The sequence below is a fragment of the Rhineura floridana genome, chromosome 19, assembly GCF_030035675.1.
Source record: "Rhineura floridana isolate rRhiFlo1 chromosome 19, rRhiFlo1.hap2, whole genome shotgun sequence".
NCBI lineage: Eukaryota > Metazoa > Chordata > Lepidosauria > Squamata > Rhineuridae > Rhineura > Rhineura floridana.
In genome coordinates, this window is record NC_084498.1 from 23388423 (window position 1) to 23413432 (window position 25010).

Sequence of the window (25010 nt, forward strand, 5' to 3'; positions counted from 1 at the left end):
CTTCCTTGTCCTTTCCTGCTGATTGGAGCCAATCAGAGTCAAAGAAGGTGAGTCAGCCACTGAGAAGACTCTTTTCAGTAGCTAACACTCTCCCCTTTCATGCTTATTGGCTCTTAGGGACACCTGTTGTTGTGTGAGAAGGCATTAACAAGGATCTGATTCTCAACATAGCAGCAAGGAAAAAAGGGGGATGGGAGGGGGGTGGCTGTGACTATCATGCAGGGACCCTGCACTTCTGAATTTGCCACTAAGTTGCTGGGGAAAATCCTTGATATGTGCAGATGGCCACACACTTTTATATTCTGTTCCTGTGATGTAGGGACTAAAGGATGGGCAACAAACCCTTATTAAACCCTTTTTTAAAAGATGTTTTTAAAGCTTTTTTAAAAAATGTTTTTAACATTGTTTTGTTTTGATGTATTTTAAGGTCTGTTTTTATGATGTTTTAAAGTGTTTTTAGCGTTTCTGTTTGCCGCCCTGGGCTTCTGCTAGGAGAAAGGGTGGGATATAAATCAAATCAAATAAATAAATAAATAAATAAATAAATAAAAGTGGATCCCTCAAGCTGTTAATGGCTGCAAAGGTTGGAAGGAGAAACATCCACCATCCATTACGCAATGGTCTGAACATCTTAGTGCCCTTTCTACATTTGAATATATACCTTGTCATTGACAATCTCATTTGCAGATCTGTTTTAACATAAGGACTGCCTATATTCATATATATGCTTAAATTAAGATTGATTGATTCTTCTTATTGTTAATGTGATCAACATTCTTTCTTTCTGTTATATTTGCAAGATAGGTCCCACCTGAAGACATGTTGACCCAGCCAGTCCTGATCCACAGCCCTGCACTTTCTGATCTGAGCCTACTTACACTCACTGATTTCTCTACACCTAGAGGTTATTTTAGAGAATCAGAATCTGAGACCCATCAGTGTGCATTGTGATTCGCTGAATCTGTAGCCACCCTGAGTGGGCCACTTTCCTGGGTTATGATTTTGGAGGATTTATCCAATTCCATTGAATTGCTCCCTTGAGCCCCAGATGTACTAGGGTCACCAATGGGTCCCTCTCCTCTGAGAAGGAGATCTCATCTGGTTTTACTACAGTGGCCACAAAATTAGGTCACTTCCAGAAAACCCTTTTACTGAGAATTCATCCTGATTTTTTTTCCAGGGAGGTTATAGGACATAGCGTCAAGCAATTGTTATCCCACAACTCCAAAAACTCCAATTGGGGAGGGGGAGTGAGTTTGTTATGCAAAACCACTACAGGAACACTGGAAGCTGCCTTATATTGAGCCAGACCATTGGTCAGATTCAGCTCGGTATTGTCTACACTGACTGGCAGTCGCTCTCCAGGATTTCAGGCAGGACAGATTCCCAGCTCTGCCTGGACAGTCCAGGGATTGAACCTAAGACCTTCAGCATGCAAAGCAGATATTCTGCCACGGAGCTATGACCCTGCCCTTATTAACCATCTCCACTTTAATGGTGCAACTTGAATTTTCTGGTATGCCGTTAAATCCCACTTGTAAACTAGTGACTGTCTGGGAGCAGCTCTACCATAAATGTTGGATACCAGGAGTTAACAAAGGTTCTACTTCTTTCGGCATCCATTCCTGTGTGCTTTCTTTCGCTTTGGGTTGGTTTTTCCTGCTCTCTCTCGCTCTCGCTCTGCCTTTGCCACCCCCACCTCCCCCCAGTGAGAGATTCAGGCTGTGACAAGGAGTGTTTGGAGAAAGATGAATTGAAATGACACGTGCACTCCAGCATGACTGCTGCTGTGATGCATTGTAAGCCGTCACTGGCTTTCTGTAGTCAGCAATACAGATGAGACACTGACCTCCCTCACAAAGGGGTCAAGGACATTGGAAAGGCACAGCAGCTGGAACCAAGGGAGAGGAACAGGCAGAGAGCTTCTCTGTTGAGTCTTTTTCTTTTCTTCCTGTCCACATTTCCCCTACTCTCCACCCCACCCCCCTTTTTAAAGGTGATGGGACTATGTGAAGGTTAGGGCAACTGGCCATTCTTGACCCAGCTTTGCATATCCAACATCCTGTCTCTGCAATTTCACCTTTGTAGCATAGGGAAGGGCTGTAGCTCAGTGGCACATGTTTTGCATGCCCCTTTTCCAGGATATTCCATTTCATTCCACCTCCCCTTCTGTCCTTTCCCCCAGAGACACTTAGGCTAAAATGCTATACCCGTGCACTTAATAAAGAGTAAGGCTGATCAAAGGACTGACCTATCTGATCCTCATAACAACTCTGTGAGGAAGACTAGGCTTAAAGAGATCATTTTTGAGCCAGGATCACCTGGTGAGCCTCAAAACTGAGTAGGAATCTGAACCTGGGTCTCTCCAATTCCAGTCTAGCGACCCTTGAATCACTACACCAGCCTTCCTGAACAGGATGCCCTCCAGACATTTTGGACTACAACTCCCATCAGCCTCAGTCATCACTGACCAGGGCTTATAGGAGCTGTAGTCCAAAACATCTGGAAGGCATCCAATGGAGGAAGGCTACCCTAGGGACATTTATTTATTTATTACATTTATAACCCGCCTTTCTTTCCATGATAGAAACCCAAGGCAGCTTACATATAGTTCCTAGGCGGTCTCCCATCCAGCCACTGACCACACCTGACCTGCTTAGCTTCAGCAGGGAGCTGGCCTTATGTGCCTTCAGACCATAGCCTGGGACCATAGGAAGCTGTCTTATACTGAGTCAGACCACTGGTCCATCTAGCTCAGCATTGTCTACACTGGCTGGCAGCAGCTCTTCAGGGTTTCAGGTGGAGGTCTCTCCCAGCCCTACCTAGAGATGCCGGTAATTTGACCTGGGACCTTCTGCATGCAAAACAGGTGTTCTGCCCCTGACCCGTGGTCCTGGAGAGCATGCCACCCACCTTGACCTGTTTGGCTAGAACAGAAGAGAACTCCTTGCTCATTTGGATCAATGCACCATCTGTTCAGCATCCTGTTGACCACAAGCAAGTGCTCCTGAGAAGGCAACAAGCAAGTCATGAAAACCACCAATAGTCTTCCCCTACAACTGCTCTTCAGGGGCATATTGGTAGAATACCAGTCCTAGCATTTTTCCAGGGCATTGCAGGAATAAGAACATGTCCTGCTAGACCAGGCTAAACGCCCATCTAGTTCAGCACTCAGTTCTCACAGTGTCCAACTAGATGCCCATGGCAGAACCAGAGCACAACAGCACTCTCTTCCCAGAAGATGGTACTCAGAGGAATACTGCCTCCGACAGTGGAGATAGAACATAGACGCCATGACTAGTAGCCATTGAGAGCCTGATCCTCCATGAATTTGTCTATTCCTGTTTTTTAAAACCATCCATGTTGGTGGCCATCGCTGCCTCTTGTGGGAGCAAATAGTTTTAACTATAAAAGCAAAGATGTATCACTGAACACTAAAGTTAGGGTCACTCAGACCATGGGATTCCCAGCCTCTATGTATGGATGTGAAAGTTGGACAGTGAAAAGGGCAGATAAGAGGAAAAATCAACTCATTTGAAATGTGGTGTTGGAGGAGAGCTTTGTGCATACCATGGACTGCGAAAAAGACAAATAATTGGGTGTTAGAACAAATTAAACCAGAAGCCAAAATGATGAAACTGAGGTTATCATACTTTGGTCACATCATGAGAAGACAGGATTCACTAGAAAAGACAACAATGCTGGGGAAAACAAAAGAGAGTAGAAAAAGAGGAAGTCTGAACAAGAGATGGATCGATTCCATAAAGGAAGCCACAGACCTGAACTTACAAGATCTGAACAGAGCAGTTCATGACAGATGCTACTGGAGGTCACTGATTCATAGGGTCGCCATAACTCGTAGTCGACCTGAAGGCACATAACAACAACAACACATGAAGAATTGCCAAGTCTTCCAATATTCGGCTTCATCGGATGTCCCCAAGTGTTCTAGTATTACGAGAGAGCAATGTAATTTTATTTTATTATGTGTCTTTTTTTAAAAAAAAACTGCTAGTTTTACTTATTATAAATGTTAAGTCTTTTTGTTTTTAAAGTTTGACTTTATACTGCTTCATGTAAACACTTAGAGTGTGTGTGTGTGTGTGTGTGTGATTGAGCGGTACATAAATCCTGTTAAATAAATGAAAAGAAAGCAATGCAGCAGTAGCAGCGGCATTCGCAGCAAAAAAGCCGCAACGGTCCATGCAGAACTTTAGCTGTGGCTTGGTTGCTGTGGCAACCAGCAGCAGGCCTTAGGTTGAAGAGAGGACACTGAATGGGGTGCTCATGTCTTATGCAAAAGATTGCCACGGGTGCCATTCACAGACAATTTGTTTCTGCCAAGGCAGAAAGAGCGGAGCTGTGGAAACCCTTGGCAGGCACTGTCAGTCTCCTTCACATCTTATCAGATGGGGGAAAGCCCCCCAAAAGGCAGTGAAGCGAGTAATTAATCTTGGGCAATAATGGGGAAGGGATGATGGGGGGAGCGTTGCGATCTGGTGAAGACAGAGAAGGCTGGATGGTGCAGAAAGAGAAACTTGCTGAAGTTTGAATTTTTTTTTTTTTTTTGCCCTGGGATCACATTTTAACTCCCTGAAAACAACTTATTTGTTCATGTCCCACCAACCCACCTCTCTGCTTACAGCTCCTAATTACTTCCACCATTCTCAATCTAAGTAATTCAGCCAGAGTAACTGGGCTGGATGAGAGCCAACAAACTGCAGCTGAATTCTGGAAAGACAGAGGGTGGTGATGGTGATTTGAATTTATATCCTGCCCTTCCTCCCGAAGGAGCCCAGGGTGGCAAAAACATCAACAAAACTTTTTTTAAAAAGCATTTTAAAAACAATCACAGTTAAAAACATTCATTCATCCAGTGATCTCGAGGTTTCCAGGAGCAGTCTCCTTCAGCCATCAAATGCCTGGATAAACAGGAATGTTTTTAAATTCCTCCTGAAAGTCAATAATGATGGAGACAGACACACTTCAACAGGAAGGTCATTCTACAAATGGGGAACCACCACTGAAAAGGTCCTGTCATGGGTCAGCACAACAGTCAGGCAGCCCCTAGCAGCAGCAGCACCAACAAGGCCTCACCTGCCAATTGTAGGGTCCAAGATGGATGATACTGGGAAAGGCACTCTTTTAGGTATTTGAATCCCAAGTAGGGATAGGGTCTGCTATCTGATTCCGTTCCGTTTTTCAATTTGCCAAATGGGCTGCCAGTTCCTATTCACTATAAATTGTGTCCCACTAGTTATCGCAGAGTGGTAAGCGGCGGTAACGCAGCCCTGCTCACGGCCGGAGTTCAATTCCAACGGAAGGAGGAAGTCGAATCTCCGGTAAAAGGGGTCGAGGTCCACTCAGCCTTCCATCAATCCGTGATCGGTAAAATGAGTACCCGGCATATTCAGGGGGGGTAAAGAAAGGCCGGGGACGGAACTGGCAATCCCACCCCATATATATGGTCTGCCTAGTGAACATCGCAAGACATCACCCTAAGAGTCGGAAACGACTCGCACTACGGACTTCCGGGAAGGGTGACTTAGCCTGTGCCTGCTTTTGAGACGGGCTCCTGCCTCAAAAGAAGCTTATTCAGATATATCAGTCAGATTTTTTCTTTTTTTGACTGATTAAACTTCTCCCGGGTAGGGAGAAACGAAGAGATTAACCTCAAAGCCTATTTTTGTTGGGACGACCAGATCTCATTAATTTATGGGACGAGGTCCAGCCGACGAAGGTGGGACGGATTTTTAACAACAAGCTCTATCTGGAAAAGCGAACGTTCATCTTATCTTCTAAGAGAGAACGCACTAACAGGCAAGCACCCTTCTTTCTATATTTTTCTTTTACTTGACTTAAATTGTTGCTGTTTAAAAGAGATTTGCCAGATTGATCGGTTTTTGACATCTCACTGGGGAGCCATAACTTCTCTCTGCTACTCACTAATTAATAGCTTATCTCTGTTTTTGTTGCAAAAAGCTGTCCTGGATTTGCATTCTAAAGATATACACAGAAGAGGGATTTCTATTCCAGATTTTTATTTTGAAGAATATTATATTGTCTGAGACTACTCTCTTTTTGGTCTATTTTATTTTGACGAATCTGTTTTCTGACGACCGCCATTAATTGTTTCGATCCTGGGAACTGCATTTTGTTTACTTAAGCATGGAGAGATAAGGCTGTCTGCTCTGTTTATACTGTGATGTCACCAAGTTTGGAGTATTAACCCAATTGTTGCTGAAATAAGAAGTGGTTTTCCTATATTTTTCTTTTAAAATGGCAATTAAGAAAGTGGCTGAGAAGCTGGAAATAACTATGTTTCAGAAAATAATGGATGAGATTGAGATAACGAAACAAAACCTGCGACAGGGTTGTAAGGAGCTGAAAATTGAATTGAGTAAAATGAAGCAGGAGATTAAAGATATAGGGGTCCCTGTGAGAGAGGTGACCCTGGAAGGGGTCCCTGTGAGAGAGGAGACCCCGGAGATTGGAACAAACGTGGAACAGGAAAAAGATTTGGAGTCTATGGACTTTAGAAACAAAATCTATTGTTTGGAGACACAGGAGATTAAAGACATAGGGGTCCTTGTGAGAGAGGAGACCCTGGAGACTGGAACAGGGGTCCCTGTGAGAGAGGAGACCCTGGAGACTGGGACAGGGGTCCCTGTGAGAGAGGAGATCCCGGAGATTGGAACAAACGTGGAACAGGAACAAGATTTGGAGTCTATGGACTTTAGAAATAAAATCTATTGTTTGGAATTCAATGTTATCTCTGAAGAAATTAATGAAGATTCTAGAGACAAAGTTATCAATGGCATGGATAATCTTCTGGACTGGAATGATGTGATGGAGCCCAATATAGAGAAAATCTATGGAATTAACTGCAGCCATGTGACAATGGAAAAACTTTCAAGAGATGACCCAGTGTATTTTGAAAAAAAGAACAGAGATATGATTTTACAGCAGTATTTCAGCAACCTATTCAGAATGGATGGCAAGAAAATATTTGGGATAGAGGTAATTCCCATCAGACTCTTACTATATGACTATGGCTTTGACAGCAAGATTATTATGGAATACTGATAATGGAAGATTGGATACTGAAATTACTGGACTTAATAAGACTACTGAAGATGGAAGATGGAAAATGGAACTAATAGGGATAATAGAACAATGGCTACTGAAATTACTGAACCTAACAGATTCTGATGTGATGGATTAATTGAAATGTTTATTTTGACTATGGTTATGACAATAAGATTATCATAATTAGTAATGAGATGGATTAATCGATATGCTTATCTGGAAAAAAAATTGATAGATATATTTCTTAAAGAATTGAAACCTCTCTTTGACTTTTTGTGGAAAGAATAAAGTAATGTTTATGAGATTTGATGATTAAGTAAGATAACTACTGGAGGAAAGTGATTTTATAATATGACTTAAGAGACAGGATTGTTATATATTATAGACTTATAACTGATTTGATCTTTGACAAATGGGAAGTCAATATTTTACTCTTTATTTTTTATTTTTGTTTTTTTTTTTTCTTTTTTTCTTTTTGTTTAACTATTTTTGATTTTGTTTTTTGTCTTTGAATGTTTTATGATTTTGTCTTGTATGCTTTATGAAAATCTGAATAAAATTATTGAAAAAAAAAAAAGGAAACGACTCGCACTACAAGTGCGGGGACACCTTCACCTTTTAGTTATCGCGATTCCCAGTTCTTTTTTGTTGTTGTTTTTATCACAGTGGCCAACCAGATGTCCTAAAGGGAAGCCTGCAAAAGATCATGAGCGCAAGAGCACTCTCCCCTCCTGCGATATTCCCGCAACTGGTTAAACTGGTATTCCAGCACCTGCACCCATCCTGTTGGTCTTTCTTGGACTACCAAGACACACTGGAGGGGGATGAGCAGAGCTCCCTTGTGTGGACTGTGTGTGTCAGGTGTTCAGAATCCCACTGATGCTCATTGCATGTCACTCACAAAAAGCATCCATCTGGGAGTGCCCCTGCAGGCAAAATGCATTCTGCAGCCGTTCTGCCCAATTTCAAATAAGGCTGAAGGAGGGATGCCTTGCTAGCCCGGCCTAGTTCATACAAATGACAGATGTGGCCAACAAAAGCTGTTCCTGGACTATACCACTTCATGCTGTAAGTAAGTGGCCACTGGGGATGCTGGATAATTCCAATGAAAACAGAAATGGGAGCGGAAATTTTCAGTTTCCGCTTCTTTGCCCCACATCCAGAACGGAAATCAACCCAGCAAATACGATCCTGTTGTTGTTGCTTTCAGTCTGCGGATAATAGGTAATTGATTATGCTTTTCCCCCCACACACTTGCATCGTGTTGCCGTTGCACTGAAATGAATGGGGTGGAATAACATAATGACAACCTCTCTAATGTAATTTACATGATTAATTATGTAAATGACATAAGTTATGAAGTTTTGCTACAGTGCACAGCAAGATGAGTAACATTCTTGGTGAACGGCAAACTGCAGCAGAATGGAAACAGGGCTGCATGTGACAAATGCACGGCAAGGGTGGAAAGCAACACCTTACAACCCAGTAGTCACATGGTTGAATCCTTAACCATGAATCTATATCTATATCGCAAGGGTGGGGAATCTTAGAATCATAGAGTCATCAGGGGCCTATAAGGCCACTGAGTCCAACCCCCTGCCCAATGCAGGAATCCAAGTTGAACCATGTCCGACAGGTGGCTGTGCAGCTGCCTCTTGAATACCTCCAGTGTTTTAACTTTTAGCCCCTGACGAAGGCCAACTTGACGTGGCTGAAACGCGTTGGGCTAGTTTCCTTTTAATAAACAGATTTGGAATATTTTAACCAGCTACATTTCTCGGCATCTTGGGGTTTCCCCCCATTTTTTTTTTTTTCAATAATTTTTATTCAGATTTTCATAAAACATACAAGACAAAATCATAAAACATTCAAAGACAAAAAACAAAATCAAAAATAGTTAAACAAAAAGAAAAAAAGAAAAAAAAAAAACAAAAATAAAAAATAAAGAGTAAAATATTGACTTCCCATTTGTCAAAGATCAAATCAGTTATAAGTCTATAATATATAACAATCCTGTCTCTTAAGTCATATTATAAAATCACTTTCCTCCAGTAGTTATCTTACTTAATCATCAAATCTCATAAACATTACTTTATTCTTTCCACAAAAAGTCAAAGAGAGGTTTCAATTCTTTAAGAAATATATCTATCAATTTTTTTTCCAGATAAGCATATCGATTAATCCATCTCATTACTAATTATGATAATCTTATTGTCATAACCATAGTCAAAATAAACATTTCAATTAATCCATCACATCAGAATCTGTTAGGTTCAGTAATTTCAGTAGCCATTGTTCTATTATCCCTATTAGTTCCATTTTCCATCTTCCATCTTCAGTAGTCTTGTTAAGTCCAGTAATTTCAGTATCCAATCTTCCATTATCAGTATTCCATAATAATCTTGCTGTCAAAGCCATAGTCATATAGTAAGAGTCTGATGGGAATTACCTCTATCCCAAATATTTTCTTGCCATCCATTCTGAATAGGTTGCTGAAATACTGCTGTAAAATCATATCTCTGTTCTTTTTTTCAAAATACACTGGGTCATCTCTTGAAAGTTTTTCCATTGTCACATGGCTGCAGTTAATTCCATAGATTTTCTCTATATTGGGCTCCATCACATCATTCCAGTCCAGAAGATTATCCATGCCATTGATAACTTTATCTCTAGAATCTTCATTAATTTCTTCAGAGATAACATTGAGTTCCAAACAATAGATTTTATTTCTAAAGTCCATAGACTCCAAATCTTGTTCCTGTTCCACGTTTGTTCCAATCTCCGGGATCTCCTCTCTCACAGGGACCCCTATTCCAGTCTCCAGGGTCTCCTCTCTCACAGGGACCCCTGTTCCAGTCTCCAGGGTCTCCTCTCTCACAAGGACCCCTATGTCTTTAATCTCCTGTGTCTCCAAACAATAGATTTTGTTTCTAAAGTCCATAGACTCCAAATCTTTTTCCTGTTCCACGTTTGTTCCAATCTCCGGGGTCTCCTCTCTCACAGGGACCCCTTCCAGGGTCACCTCTCTCACAGGGACCCCTATATCTTTAATCTCCTGCTTCATTTTACTCAATTCAATTTTCAGCTCCTTACAACCCTGTCGCAGGTTTTGTTTCGTTATCTCAATCTCATCCATTATTTTCTGAAACATAGTTATTTCCAGCTTCTCAGCCACTTTCTTAATTGCCATTTTAAAAGAAAAATATAGGAAAACCACTTCTTATTTCAGCAACAATTGGGTTAATACTCCAAACTTGGTGACATCACAGTATAAACAGAGCAGACAGCCTTATCTCTCCATGCTTAAGTAAACAAAATGCAGTTCCCAGGATCGAAACAATTAATGGCGGTCGTCAGGAAACAGATTCGTCAAAATAAAATAGACCAAAAAGAGAGTAGTCTCAGACAATATAATATTCTTCAAAATAAAAATCTGGAATAGAAATCCCTCTTCTGTGTATATCTTTAGAATGCAAATCCAGGACAGCTTTTTGCAACAAAAACAGAGATAAGCTATTAATTAGTGAGTAGCAGAGAGAAGTTATGGCTCCCCAGTGAGATGTCAAAAACCGATCAATCTGGCAAATCTCTTTTAAACAGCAACAATTTAAGTCAAGTAAAAGAAAAATATAGAAAGAAGGGTGCTTGCCTGTTAGTGCGTTCTCTCTTAGAAGATAAGATGAACGTTCGCTTTATCAGATAGAGCTTGTTGTTGAAAATCCGTCCCACCTTCGTCGGCTGGACCTCGTCCCATAAATTAATGAGATCTGGTCGTCCCAACAAAAATAGGCTTTGAGGTTAATCTCTTCGTTTCTCCCTACCCGGGAGAAGTTTAATCAGTCAAAAAAAAAAAAAATCTGACTGATATATCTGAATAAGCTTCTTTTGAGGCAGGAGCCCGTCTCAAAAGCAGGCACAGGCTAAGTCACCCTTCCCGGAAGTCAAGGGGTTTCCCCCCATTTTTTTCTCTTTCTGCTGCAAGTAGATGCTATCCACCCCCACATTCCCTCTGGGCAACTTCCTGGAAGCCACATGCCAATGGTGGCCAGGTAGGTCGAGAAACAAAAGGGATCAGTGCGATACATGAATGTGATTTTTACCTTTGTACAGTAGGCTACTTTCTATGCACACTCACTCACACCTCTCTGTCCTCCATCTGGGCAAGCATTATCAGAGCTCAAGGACACATTCCAGCCATGCAAAAACACATAAGGAAGGTGGCTAGGTATGGCCCTGGAGAGTGTGCACCGTGGGGAGAGTCCCAAGGCCCAGACAGAGAAGCCTGGAGGGCCAGCCCTGCTACATAGATATGTCTCTCTGCACATATGTAATTAGCACCGTGAGGAAGCTAGACTGGGCCAAAGCCCTTTCACATGCTAGATTTTCAAAAAATGGTTGCCAATGCTAACCTTATCATCTTCTTTTGCCAGGCAGAAAGGGAGTTGATGGCTGTGCATGATTTTAAGAAGAGCCCCTGATGGATCAGACTACAAATCTATCTAGATCAGCACCCAGCCCTCTTGGGTAGCCAGAAGCCTCCAGAAAGCCACACACAGGACTTGAGACAATAGCTCTGGGCTGGGAAAACGGTGACCCTCCAGATGTTGTTGGACTGAAGCTCCCATCAGCTTTGCCCATTGTTCATGCTGGCTGAGGCTGATGGGAGTCGGAATCAAATGACATGTGGATAGCCACATGTTCCCCTTCTCTGATCTACAACAATGGACAACCCAGGGGCTGAACACCCCCAACTCATCAGCCACTTATGCATTCATCAATATCTAATTCTGCCAGCCTGACGTGAGATAACTCCATCTCACTGCTAACTGATATGAAATGCTTGATTCCTTCCAAAATAAAGTCCCTTATCTTCCCCCGCAGCAAAAATTGCCCTCTAGTATTCCAACTTTGATTGGCTGAAAGACACTCAAAAGATGTTGAAAGCACACATAGGAACTTAAGCAGCTGCCTTATATGGAGCCAGACCATTGGCCCATCTTGACTATGCAGTTCTTCAATGGCTCAAGATCACTGAAGATTTCTCGGGAGTGCAAAAGATTCCAGGTGACTCATCTGCCCCCGTCCAGTTGAAGGGAAGGGGTGAGCTCTCTGTTCTAAAAGAAAAAATAAAAGGTTTTTGAACAGACCGGCAGAGAAAGAGATAAGTTGCTGTTTTGAAACAGACCCAGCTGTAAGTTAAAAGCATCTTGATATGCTGGGCAGGGGTGTAGTCATCCAGGGTCTCGGGGGGTCTTATACCCCTTACTTTTTTTGGAGCAGGGTCTCAGCAGGGTCCCTCTGTTGCTAGAATCCTATGAGACAATCACTAAGTCACTAAGAAGAGTCTTCTGATATGCTTCCTTGTCCTTTTCTGCTGATTGGAGCCACTCAGAGTGAAAGCAGATGAGTCAGCCACTGAGAAGACTCTTCTCAGCAGCTACCACACTCCCCTTTCATGTTGATTGGCTTCTAGGGATATCTGTTGTTGTGGGAGGAAGTTTAAAAAGGAGCTCATTCTTCACCCAGTAGCAAAAGGGGGGGCATCGCTGTGACTAACATGAAGGGACCCTGCGCTTCTGAATTTGCCACTACACTACTGATGTTGGGTTGATCCTCTCTCGACAATGGCAGGGCCGGCTCAAGATGATTTACTTCCTGAGGCAAAGCAGCAAATTGAGCCCTCCCACCCACCGCAAAAAAGTCAAGATGCATAGCATCCAAGGCCAGCCAACTTATTTTTGGTAGCTGAGGCAAAAATCCCACAAACAAACAAACAAAAGGTGCACAGAGGGAGAGAGTTGCACTAATAAGATTGTGAATTTTCATGAGGACACTTTTTAAAAATAAATAAATGAATAAATCACAACTGGATGTAGCAATGCGAAGAACCAAACTTAAGATTGGTGAAAATTGGTGAGAAGGTGACATATTTGCCCAGCCTTACCAGAAAGCCACTGCCAGTCAGAGTTAGATGGTCAAAGGATCTGTCCTGGTCTAAAACAGCTTCCTTTGCATCATGGAACATCAGAAGTGGCCTTATACTGAGTCAGACCATTGTTCCATCTAGCTCAGTATCATCTACTCTGACTCGCAGCGCTCTCCAGGGTTTCAGGCAGGGAGTCTCTCCGCACCCTACCTAGAGATGCTGGGGATCGAACCTGGGACCTTCTGCATGCCAAATAGGTATTCTGACCACTGAGCTACACCATTCTGCAACGCACCCGCCATCAGCGTGTTATGTCTTTGGTGTTCCATATGGGAAGGGGGGGGGAAATGTTATTCCACTGCCTGTCCCTAAATGCAGCTAATTTGTTGTTGCGAGCCAGCTGTGGAAAGAGACCAGCTTCTAGCAGAGTACACTTCTGCTCTGGGGCAGGCCTCATCAGGGAAGAAGAGAATTGGCACCCCACCCTTCCCTGCAACAGCAAGCCCCCTTACAATCACGGCAGCTTTTCTGTACCCCATTGTCTCCCATAGCAGCCTTTCCCCTACTCTCTCCTGGCAAAATCCCCACTGCTGCCCCGCCCCCCTCAGGCCCCTCTGCCTGCTTCCAGCCTCTCTCATAATAGCTTCCTTTTCATGGAGACAAATTGTCCAGCCGGGGACCCGCACCTGAGGGCTTTCACCCTTTAACAAATAGGCTTTTAATTTTCTGCCAGAAGGGCATGGAGAGTGGGGCGGGCAGAGGGGAGAGAATCAATCACTCATCCATCTTCATCATCACTGCCTGGGGACCGTTCAGGCTGGCTGAATGCCCCACGGGGAACGGGGGTGAGAAAGAGGGGGGGAAGGTTGAGGGGCAAGTGGGAAGACGGGGCTGCCGTGCTGCGGAGACAATCTACCTTCAGCATCCACTGGACCACAAGCCCTCTCCAAAACCGAGTGCCAGGTATCCTACCAGGAGGGATGGAAGGATCTGAACATTTGGCCTCTCTCCTTTTCTTTGGGGTTCTGCAGCAACTTGCGGATTTGAAAGAGGGGGGAAATCCTCCTGAAAATTCTTCAGCATTTTCATGCAAATTTCTCCTAATACACACATCTTCATATGCAGTGTTGACTAATGTAGACAAGCAATTTCCCCTAATATATGCTCTTTTTTTTTGTAAACACTGTTTTGGTTAGAGAACTGCATTGCAGAATTTGGATGAGTGCAAATTTCAAAGGATTGCGGGTCTCAGATTTTTTCAGGAAGTGCGAATTTGATGGGTTTGGCTTTGAATATGAACTTAATCAAATTAAACTCCCCTTCCTTATTTAGCAGTCACATTTACCTGGGACAACTTAAGAGCATTTTGAGGCCCACATGAGTTTAATCTAAAGAAGTGGGCCTAGATCCTGAGGAAGGGTAAACCCACAGTGCATTCACATGCACTAGCTCCTGATGCTTTATGTTATGTAGGCCTATGCACTTGTTCAAAATATTGTTCAGTAGCTAGACTTTTTAATGATTGTTCTGTGTTGCTTTTAAAGGTGGTGTGTGATGGGTTATGTTGCTGTACACTGCCCTGGTGTTTTATTTCATGTACGAATCACTTCCTATGAAGCATCTCGAAGCACTCTCACAATAAAGAATAATGCAGAGTTATATTTTTTCAGGGGAGGCATCAAATAACAATTCATTGAAAACACCCTGCAGCCATTTCTGCCAACACTTGCCATTTAAAACATGTCTTAATGGTACAATCCTGTACATGTCTATGCAGATGTAAGTTCTATTGATTTCAATGCAGCTTAGTCCCAAGAGAGTGGGTAGAGCTCCTATAGGATCACAGTCTAAAAGTTTTAATGGTGTAAGGAAATGTCATTCCGGGTGGACATTTCACGTTGATATATTAGTTCCAGTTATATCTTGCCTTTCCTTCAAGGAACTCAAGGTAGCATACACATCCTGCACCATCACCACCACCGTGTTGTTGTTTTTCTCACAACAATCCTGTGACATAGTTTAGGCTGACAGAGAAACTGGCTCAGGGTCACGCAGCGAGATTTGTGGGCTAAGTAGGGATGTGAATCTGGAGCAGAGGAAGCATATAATGAGACCAGTTGGCCCATTTAGCCCAGTACTGTCTACACTGACTGGCAGCAGCTCTTGAGGATTTCAGACAAGAGACACTCTCTGTTGGAAGTGGGGCAAGAGCAACTCCTGTTTGGGTTCTTTTGTTTGTATACCAGAATGAAGAGAGAGTTCGGGTCCTCCAGCTGGCTAGGCTTGCCTACCTTTACCTGTGCTCTTCTCTACCTAACTTCCTTCGGTTGTAAACTGATATGCTCAAGGAAGCTTATCTGCCCCTCCTTCCTTTGCCTTCGACTGTCTGAGGAGAGAGGAGACATCTTTGTTTTTGCTCTCTCTCCTGAGCCATGAGGGCAATACCCAAGTCTGGGCATTGCACCTCCAACTTAGTTAGAACTAGGTATGCCTTTCCTATCTACTATGTATTTCTATAAACAAAGTGGCTTTTCTTATTTTGCTAAGTCTTAAGTCTCAGTGATCTAAATGCAGGGTACAAGACTGCTACTTAGGTAAATGCACAAACTGGCACACATGCAGCTCTGACCACTGAGGATAGTAATGTGGCCCTTGAAGAGTTAAGTATTTGTAATATAGGGCCAGAGTTAGACTCCAACCCTTGGACTTTCCTTTGCTCTGCTTTTCAGTTTCAGTTGTGCTGTCTACACAGCCAGCAATAAAGAAGCATGTTTGCTTGCTTGCCGTAAGAAGTAAGAGCTTGTTTATTCTGCAGTTATTATTGAGTAGTTATTGCTAAAGAGAGAAATAAAGAGATCACTTAACGTGATCTGGAAAAAATGGTTACCCATTACTCTTTTAAAGCACTCACTATACTCACAATCATAGCAGCTATTATTTTTCTTCTTTTTCTTAATTACATGATGGCAAAGGATGAAAGCACTAAAGGAATAGAAATATTGCTGTGTACACTACAGTTAGCCAGCAGGCTGGACACCTAAGCTGTAAATCAGGCCTAATTTCTGATTTTCCCAATATGTGCAGCTCAGTATGAGGCCTTTTCCGAGTTTCTGGATAGAAAAATCAAGCCAGCAAACCAGTAAAAAAATATTCCAATTGCTTTCCACAATTAGTTTTTAGTTGCTTAGCTTGTTCTTTATATAGCAGCCAGTTAAAAAAAAAATTCCCCTTCATTGTCCAACAGGGGGGAAAATCTAAAGGCCAGGGAGAAGACTAGAAGGACCAGCTCTCAAGGAGGAGTTGACAAACACACCCTATAGTATTTTTTTTCTCTGCCCTTCTCTAAACTTGTAGTATGGGCAAGTTTGTTTTTTAGGTGGAATCTAAAACTGAGATACCTAATTCAGCATCAAAGCCAAGCTCAGGAGCTCACTGTCTTTATCAAAGTAGTTCATGAAGAATCAGAACATGAGGCAGACCACAGGTGAAAGGGGACTGTAGCTATAGGCAAAGTCAAGCTTTTGAGACTGGTATTTCTGGGGATCTCTCAAAAAAGAATGAGACAATTCAACAGTCCATTTCTGGTCTCCACACTTCAAGAAGGATGCAGACAAACTGGAACAGGTTCAGAGGAGGGCAACGAGGATGATCAGGGGACTGGAAACAAAGCCATATAAGGACAGACTGAAAGAATTGGGCATGTTTGGCCTGGAGAAGAGAAGACTGAGGGGAGATATGATAGCACTCTTCCAGTACATGAAAGGTTGCCACACAGAGGAGGGCCGGGATCTCTTCTCGATCGTCCCAGAGTGCAGGACACGGAATAATGGGCTCAAGTTGCAGGAAGCCAGATTTTGACTGAACATCAAGAAAAACTTCCTGTCAGAGCCATATGACAGTGGAACCAATGACCTAGAGAGGTAGTAGGCTCTCCAACATTGGAGGCATTCAAGAGGCATCTGGACAGCCATCTGTCGGGAATGGTTTGATTTGGATTCCTGCATTGAGCAAGGAGTTGGACTTGATGGCCTTATAGGCCCCTTCCAATTCTACTATTCTATGATTCTATGATGCAACAGATTAAAATTCATTCAGGTAAGTTAATATACTCTCTGGGTGGAGATGGCATGACTGAGAAGGGCACTGCCTTTTCCTTCCCATTGCCTGGCCCTCACATCCTCTCCACCAGGAAATGGGAGGAGATTGTCTGGCACTATGCACCTCCCCCCCCCCAAAAAAATGCCCTACCTAGAAATGTGGCTGACCCACCTAATGAGGAAGGCTGACAACAGGGTTGGCTGTAGCAAAATTCTTATGGGAAGAAAAGAACGGAGATTCAGAGAACCAGACACCATAATGTACGGAGAGTATTTGTTAAGACGTTTTTTAGAAAAACCATCAGTTTGTAAAAACCGAAGAATTATTGTGTAATGTGCCTATGTTCTACTGTTTCTATTCAATTTCACTAGAAATGTCATACCTCTAGACAGTGTCTCAGTGGCTTCCAATCTGAATTTGTGTTCTTGAATAATTGATTCAATTTTTTGTGTCCATTGGGTGTTCAAAAGCTAGGATGGGTGTCCATTTGGAGGCACGTCCATTACTTTAAAAACGCGTTAGACTTCCTTTTATTCTGCTCAATGTCTGATCATCGGAGGTATACTGTCTATATACATGGAGGTTCTATTCACTCAGCCATTGAATTCTCCATGAATGTAGTTTTGTGTCTTAAAAAAAAAGAGCAGTCCAAACTAATATCACCAATGTTGGCCGTAAGTTCATTGTGCATTAACAAGGTCAAATCCTTGCTTTTCCCTCTGCTGACTTCAGTCAAGCGGCTTCATTTGAGTTTTAAGAAGATACCCCTGGTTGTGGCACATTAGCCCTCTCCAAACACAGGGAGGAAAAATGGGGCTTGCAAAGGGCCGGAAGGGGAAGAGACTTTGGCTCATGTGCCTGATGGAATAAAAGGCGGCATTAAAAATAAATAATGAAAAGTGAGACTGATGAGGGGAAATGGTGAGTTGTAATAATAATCCCATCTCGCTCTCTCCACGCCAGCCAATGTTACCGTGTGTGGCAAAACCTGGCAGTTGGCGCTTACGTTGGCTGGTGTCTCCCAGCTCCCCATATGAAAATAAGGGAGAAGGTTAATTAGATGTTTGCATCCAATTTTCGTCGTGTTTGTGAAACCAGCATTTCAGTGCAACCCAGGCGAAGAGCCCCCTTGCCCTCTCCTCTACGCTTAGTGAATTTCGCAGCTCGGCACAACTGGCTAACCTAGGTCAGACTCTCCCATTAGCACTTCGAGCTGCCTCTTACTCAATAATTACGAAGCTTCCACCTCTTTTTAATATGCTTGCCCCCCCTTCCACTTCCCCCCATCCCCCTTCAGACTCATGGGGGAATCTCTGGCTTTTTTACAGACCTTTTAGCGACTGTGTTTCAGGTTGGAACTACAGAGAGTTGCTATATATAGCATATATATATGAATGAATGAATGAAAGGATCTGTGCTGAGTGCTCCAGCGCTACATAAGTCTAGCTCAGCCTTCTCTGAGTGCTGTCTGGTTGGGGCTGGGGGGAGTTGTGGTCCCAAACGGCTGGAGGACATCACATTGGCAAAGGCTGGTCTACCTCATAGGGACATTGGAAGCTGCTATAGACATCAATCAGAACGTTGGTCCATCTAACAGTGGGGGAGGAATCCACAAAACTCACATTTCAAACCAGACTCACCTGATCCAATCCAGGTGGCTCATGACCTGGCCAGATCAAATCATGAGACTGCTTTGGGAACCCCATTCCAGCGGATTCCTATAGGAGGTGGTGCAAGGGTTGTCATGCTGCCTTGTTCTATATATATATATATATATCATCAGCTCCAACCAGCTGCCCACAACCTGAAGCAGCAAGTGCATGGCACCAGGGGCTTCGGGCCACCATGCACTATGAACAGAGTAGATGAACGAGTCCTCCTAGAAGTGGCAGGACTTGATGATGTTCTGTGGCTCTCAGAGGGAATTGTATGGCAAATACGTAGCTGCCCCCCAGAGTCTCCATCACTGTAATTGTCATAACCATCTGCCTTTCTGTTAGTCTGCATATATTTTGCAGTACTGGATGCAAAAATCCATCTCTCCATCTGTGGAATGCTCTTCCCAGTGAGGTCCACCCGGCCCCTTCATTGACATCTTTTCAGGGCCGAGTAAAGCCTTATCTTTTTTCCCGGCCTTTTCATAGGCCAGGGGGATACAATTTGTTATTAGTGATCTCCCAAAGCTTCCTGTTTGGGGGTGGTTGCTATTGTTTTATTTTTATGGTGTGATATTTTTGTTTTTATGGTGTGATGTTTTTGTTTTTAACAATGCTGTAAGTTGCTTGGAGACCTTCTGGCAACAAATGACTAACAAAACTAATATATCATCATCTTGGTGGGGGGATGTATTGTGGTCCTGCCCCCCCCCAGTCTGTCACTTTAGGATTTCCTGGTGTTCCTTGTCCTCCGTTCCCTCTAGGCAGAGAAGTCACTTTGTTTGGGAAGGGGCAGAGCCATAGTTCAGTGGTGCAGCATCAGTTTTGCATGCAGAACGTTCCAGGTTCAGTCCACTGCAGCATCTCCAGGTAGGGCTGGGAGTGTCCTCTGCGTGAAACCCTAAAGAGCCCCTATCAGTCCATGTAGACAATACTGAACAAGATGGTCTACACTGGTTCCTACACTGAGGGTGGTGGAGGAGGCAGTCAAGGTGAAAACATTCGAGAGGGCTGTGATGTTCCTATATTAATGTATATATGGTGTTGTTGTTTTAGAAGATACATGGTAAGTGGAGTGAAAGAGGGGGAGTGAATGGGCAGTAGAATGCGAGATGATTGGCTGAGTGTTTAAAATGGCTGAATGTATAAAAGGAAGAGTGAGAGTGGAATCTGGGGGGGAGAAGAGAAAGAGGTGGATGTTGATAGGTGGATGTGGTGTGAATTTGATAGAGTTGTTTGCCAGGAGAGCGTGAAGAAGGAGGGAGGTGGAGTTCGGATTAGTATTGAGTAAAACCATATGCTTATGTGCCTTAAGAAGAAATCTTGTTAATCTTGTTAGCTTTGTTATCTGTAATAAATACTTAATTTGGTTTACCAAAGGCCTGATCCTTGGCTGGGGTTTCACAGACCAGAAGGGAGGGTAAGGTAATGACCAAGGCTGAAGGGGAACTGTAACAAATGGTGGCAGCGGTGAAGAGAATAACAATACCAGTATTCAGAGTCTCTGGGAATACTAGTATTGGGACGTTACTGGTGGTTGCCTAGCAGGGGGATCTGTTGAGATCTGTGCTAGAGTGGGGAGAGGAACCATAAGAGAGTGCGGTCTGGACTGGTGGAGTCCCTGGTGGTGCCTAGAGACAGGCAGTAACCACGAGCAGGTAGGAACCTGACAGGGAGAGCCAGGGAAGGACGCCTCACAAGGGCCTTCTGTAAGGACTGATAAACTGGCTGCAGATAGGCATGAGTTCCTCTGCAGTTCAAAGTGGTATCGAGCTCCCCCACATGGAAAGCAGCAAGTTGGGGGCGGGGGAGAGAGATAATTGCTTCTTATGATACTCTAATGGCAGGGCTATTTGCAGTAGATTAAACTCCGATCCATAATGAGGCCTAATAACTTCACCAGTGTCAGGAAGCAGAGGGCGAGGAACTCTGTGGCACATGGGGTAGGGAAGGGAAACTGACCAAGGGCATCTCTGCACATGGAATTTTTGCCACCTGCATTGCACCCATTATTAACTTAAGGTATAAAGCACATCTCGTGTTGAGGCCACAGCAATCAAGCGGGGCAAGAAAATCCATTCCGTTCCTTCCAAAGGGCAACCAAAATGATCAGGGGGCTAACCCTCTGAGGATTTTTCCCTCTTGGGGAAATGGCTGTCATAATTATTGCTGCATGGAACCTCTGCATTCATCATCATCATCATCATCATGATCATCATCATCATCATCATCATCATCATCATTATTATTATTATTATTATTATTTGCTGCCCTTCCTCTCAAAGGAGCCCAGGGTTGCAAATATCTCAAGAAAACAATTTAACGGAAAAAAGTTTAAAACATTCTAAAAAACAGTTACAGTTAAAAACATTCTAAAACACAACAACTGTTAAAAACATTCTTTCACCAGTGATCTTCAGGTTGCCAGGAACATTCTCTTTCGACCATCCTTACCCCTGGATAAACAGGAATGTGTTCAAATTCCTCCTGAAAGTCAACAGTGAAGGAGACAGACACACCTTACTGGGCAGGGAATTCCACCAATGGGCAGCATAGCACAAAACTTGTTGCCAAGGAGCAACAGTGAGGGAGGACTATTGCAGGGATGGAGAGCCTGTGGCCTTCCATATGTTGTTTTAATTCTATATGGAATTGTTTTTAATTGCTTGTTAATATGGAACTGCTTTTAATATGCAGAATTGTTTTTATTGCTGGTGTTTTTACAATGAAACTGCTTTGAGATATTTTAATGGGAAGTGTTTTATAAATGGAATAAAACAAAATAAATGCATGGTTTTAAGAAGAGCCCCTGATGGATCAGACTACAAATCTATCTAGATCAGCACCCAGCCCTCTTGGGTAGCCAGAAGCCTCCAGAAAGCCACACCCAGGACTTGAGATAATAGCCCTGAGCTGGGAAAACGGTGACCCTCCAGATGTTGTTGGACTGAAGCTCCCGTCAGCTCTGCCCATTGTTGATGCTGGCTGAGGCTGATGGGAGTCGGAATCAAATGACATGTGGATAGCCACAGGTTCCCCTTCTCTGATCTACAACAATGGACAACCCAGGGGCTGAATACCCCCAACTCATCAGCCACTTATGCATTCATCAATATCTAATTCTGCCAGCCTGATGTGAGATAACTCCATCTCACTGCTAACTGATATGAAATGCTTGATTCCTTCCAGAATGAAGTCCCTTATCTTCGCCCACAGCAAAAATGGTGCTCAGGTACTCCCTTTTTGATTGGCTGAAAGACACTCAAAAGATGTTGAAAAGAAATCACACATAGGAACTTAAGCAGCTGCCTTATATGGAGTCAGACCATTGGTCCATCATGCTCCACATTGTCAGCACTGACTGGCAGCAGCCGTCCAGGGTTTCAGGTAGGGGACATTCCGACTCCCACCTGGAGATACCGGGAATTGAACTTGAGACCTTCTGCATGCAAATCAGATGCTCTGCCACTGAGCTACGGCCCTTCCACATGAATTAGCCTCTCTTTCTTTATCCAGTCCATGGCAGAATCTCCCTTCTGTGCCTTCAGACAACTCTGAAATCCCTCCTCAGAAGCTAGTGTTTGCATTGGTTGGGAAATCCTCCCCCTATGGGTGCCAATGGGGAACCCTCCCCACCAAAGCAAATACCAGCTTCAGAAGAGGGATTTTCCTGAGGACCACAGCAAGGAAAGAAAGGATTAAATTCCCTCTCCATGCCTGCTCTATTCCCATTAATTAGCAAAAAAAAAACCCCTCAAAAATTGAGTTGTATACAATGTAGCCCTAAGTTAAAGTCACTTAGCAGTGCATTTTTTTTTCATTGGCTAAATGTTTTGTGCCAGTAGAATATGGTTGCATAAGAGAATGCATATGCAGGTTGCTGGTAACTTAGTTGCACAGTAAATTGCACAATCTGTTGCCCAACAAGTTTCCACTAGTGTAAGCGTTGCATTGGATTCCTCTGTTCTGCAACATTAAAACTTACCTGTCTGCCAGCTCAAGAGCCCTTGCACTAGCAGACAAAGAACTTTTGTTTTACAACCCAATGCTATTTACATTTTTTTAAAAAACAACCCTGCAACTTAAAGGCAAACATGTATTCAAGTGTAGTTTGTCCCTCGTTTACTTTTCGAGTGGTCTGGACACTAAGCTTAGGACTCAAAAGATATTCTAGGTATTCTAAAACATCTGCAAGGCCAGTCTCTGTTTCTGCACCAGCCTAACTGTCAGCTTCCAGATGAATAGGCACCTCTTCCTACATCTCAAGGGTATATCTCTACCCTATAGAGCAGGAGTGGTGAATATGGGACCCTTCATATGTTGCTGGATGCAAGTTCCATCATCCCTGACCAATGGCAATGCTGACTGTGGCTGATAGGGAATCCAACAGGTTCTCCTTTGGTGCTTCAGAGCAGGAATGGGCAGGAATGGGCTATCAAGGGCTGAATTTTCTCAGGGGTTATCTCATGCCTTTTCCCTCCTCCTCGCAGAATGCCACTTGAGGTCTCTTTGCCTTCTCTGTGAAGGCCCATCAATCTCATTTGTCCACTTTCTCCTCTGGGAAGCCAAGCTCCCACTTAGACTTACTCACAAATGTCTGGAGACAGTGGCTCTGCAATCTCTTTATTCACTAGCAGCCTCATACCCAGGGCATAGCTCAGGAATTCTAAGAAGGCAACCAATCAGTGCAGTTTTTAAATCAGTGGTTAAAAGCAGTGCAGCTTCAGAAGGTTTATTCAGCCATCTTGATTCAAAATGGTGTATCCAATTGCATCCAAGCATAAACAAATATCTGCTCCTTGATCTCAGGAACCATCCTGAAAAATTTCATGATTCCCCTATGAAGGGAATAGGAGTCTCCTATCAGCTCTCAGCACCCTTCACAAACTACACCTCCCAGGATTCTTTGGGGGAAGCCATGACTGTTTAAAATGGAATAATAGTGAAATAAATGCATGGTGTGAATGTGATCCTGGTCCAACATTCTAACCACTTTGCCACGCTGGCTCATAGAGTATGGTCTAGGACTAAAGACCGGGGTTCAAATCCCCTCTCCACCGTGAAGCTCATTGGATGAGCTTCACCTGTGTCCATTTCCCAGTATAATCTACCTCAAAGAGTTGTGTGACAACCGGTAAAGTTGATTGATCCCTCGATCATAGCAACGGCAGCAGGCTGCACCTATCAGCCATTTGCTAGGCACTGCTCTTATGGAGAACTATGAAAACTATCTCATTGCCAGCTTATTCCATTCTCCAGTCTACAACTGCCCTCAGGGAGATAGAAGATAATCACATCATTAATGATACAGCCAAAACCAGTGCTGTGTCTGAGGGCAAAATGCCTGCGGAGAGTCAAAATGCAATTTCAGACAAATTCAAAATTGGGCAAAATTTCAGAATTTTAAATTTTGAAACGGGATCCAATTTTGCAACGATGTTAATGACTGAACTGCCAGATTCAGTGTTTTTATTCCTTAGGAAAGGACACCTAAAATCCAACAGGATCCGTAACAGGCAACGCTGGAGCGTGGGTAAGACTACTTCACCGTAATATATGCATTTCTGTGCTCATTGCATGGCTGCAGAACTGCGCTACAAAATTCAAAGAAGGGAACATTTCAATGGATGGCTCTGTTTGGCTTCAACAGTGGCTTCAGAAAATACGAATTGAGTGGGTTTACCTTTACATGCGAACGGGAATCAAATTTCTCCACCATCCCTAGCTGAAAGGCCAACTGTCAGCTTACTGAGAGGCTGAGAGTGCATGGGCCAAGCAGAATGGACCCCTTCCAGCTTTTCATTGGCTCTGTGTGCTGCCCACAGCCTAACCAAGCACAAACACAGTCGACTTATTGTTCATTTTAATTTGGGGGAGAATAAGGTGCTGGACTACGGCCTGGGAGACCAGGGTTTGAATCCAAACACAGCCATGAAGCTCACTGGGTGACCTTGGCCCAGTCACTGCCTCTCAGCCTCAGAGGGAGGCAATGGTAAACCCCCACTGAATACTGCTTACCATGAAAACCCTATTCATAGGGTCGCCATAAGTCAGAAACGACTTGAAGGCAGTCCATTTCCATTTTCTATAGAATTAAGGGCCTGCCCAAGGTGTAGAAAGCAATAGCCCTGCTTTCTTTCTGGGTAGAAACCCACTCACTGTTCTGCCGGTTCCAGTGCATCTCCACCTCTCTCTTCTGAAAACGGGGGGGCACACGACACTAGGCAAACCCTGCCCCTTTT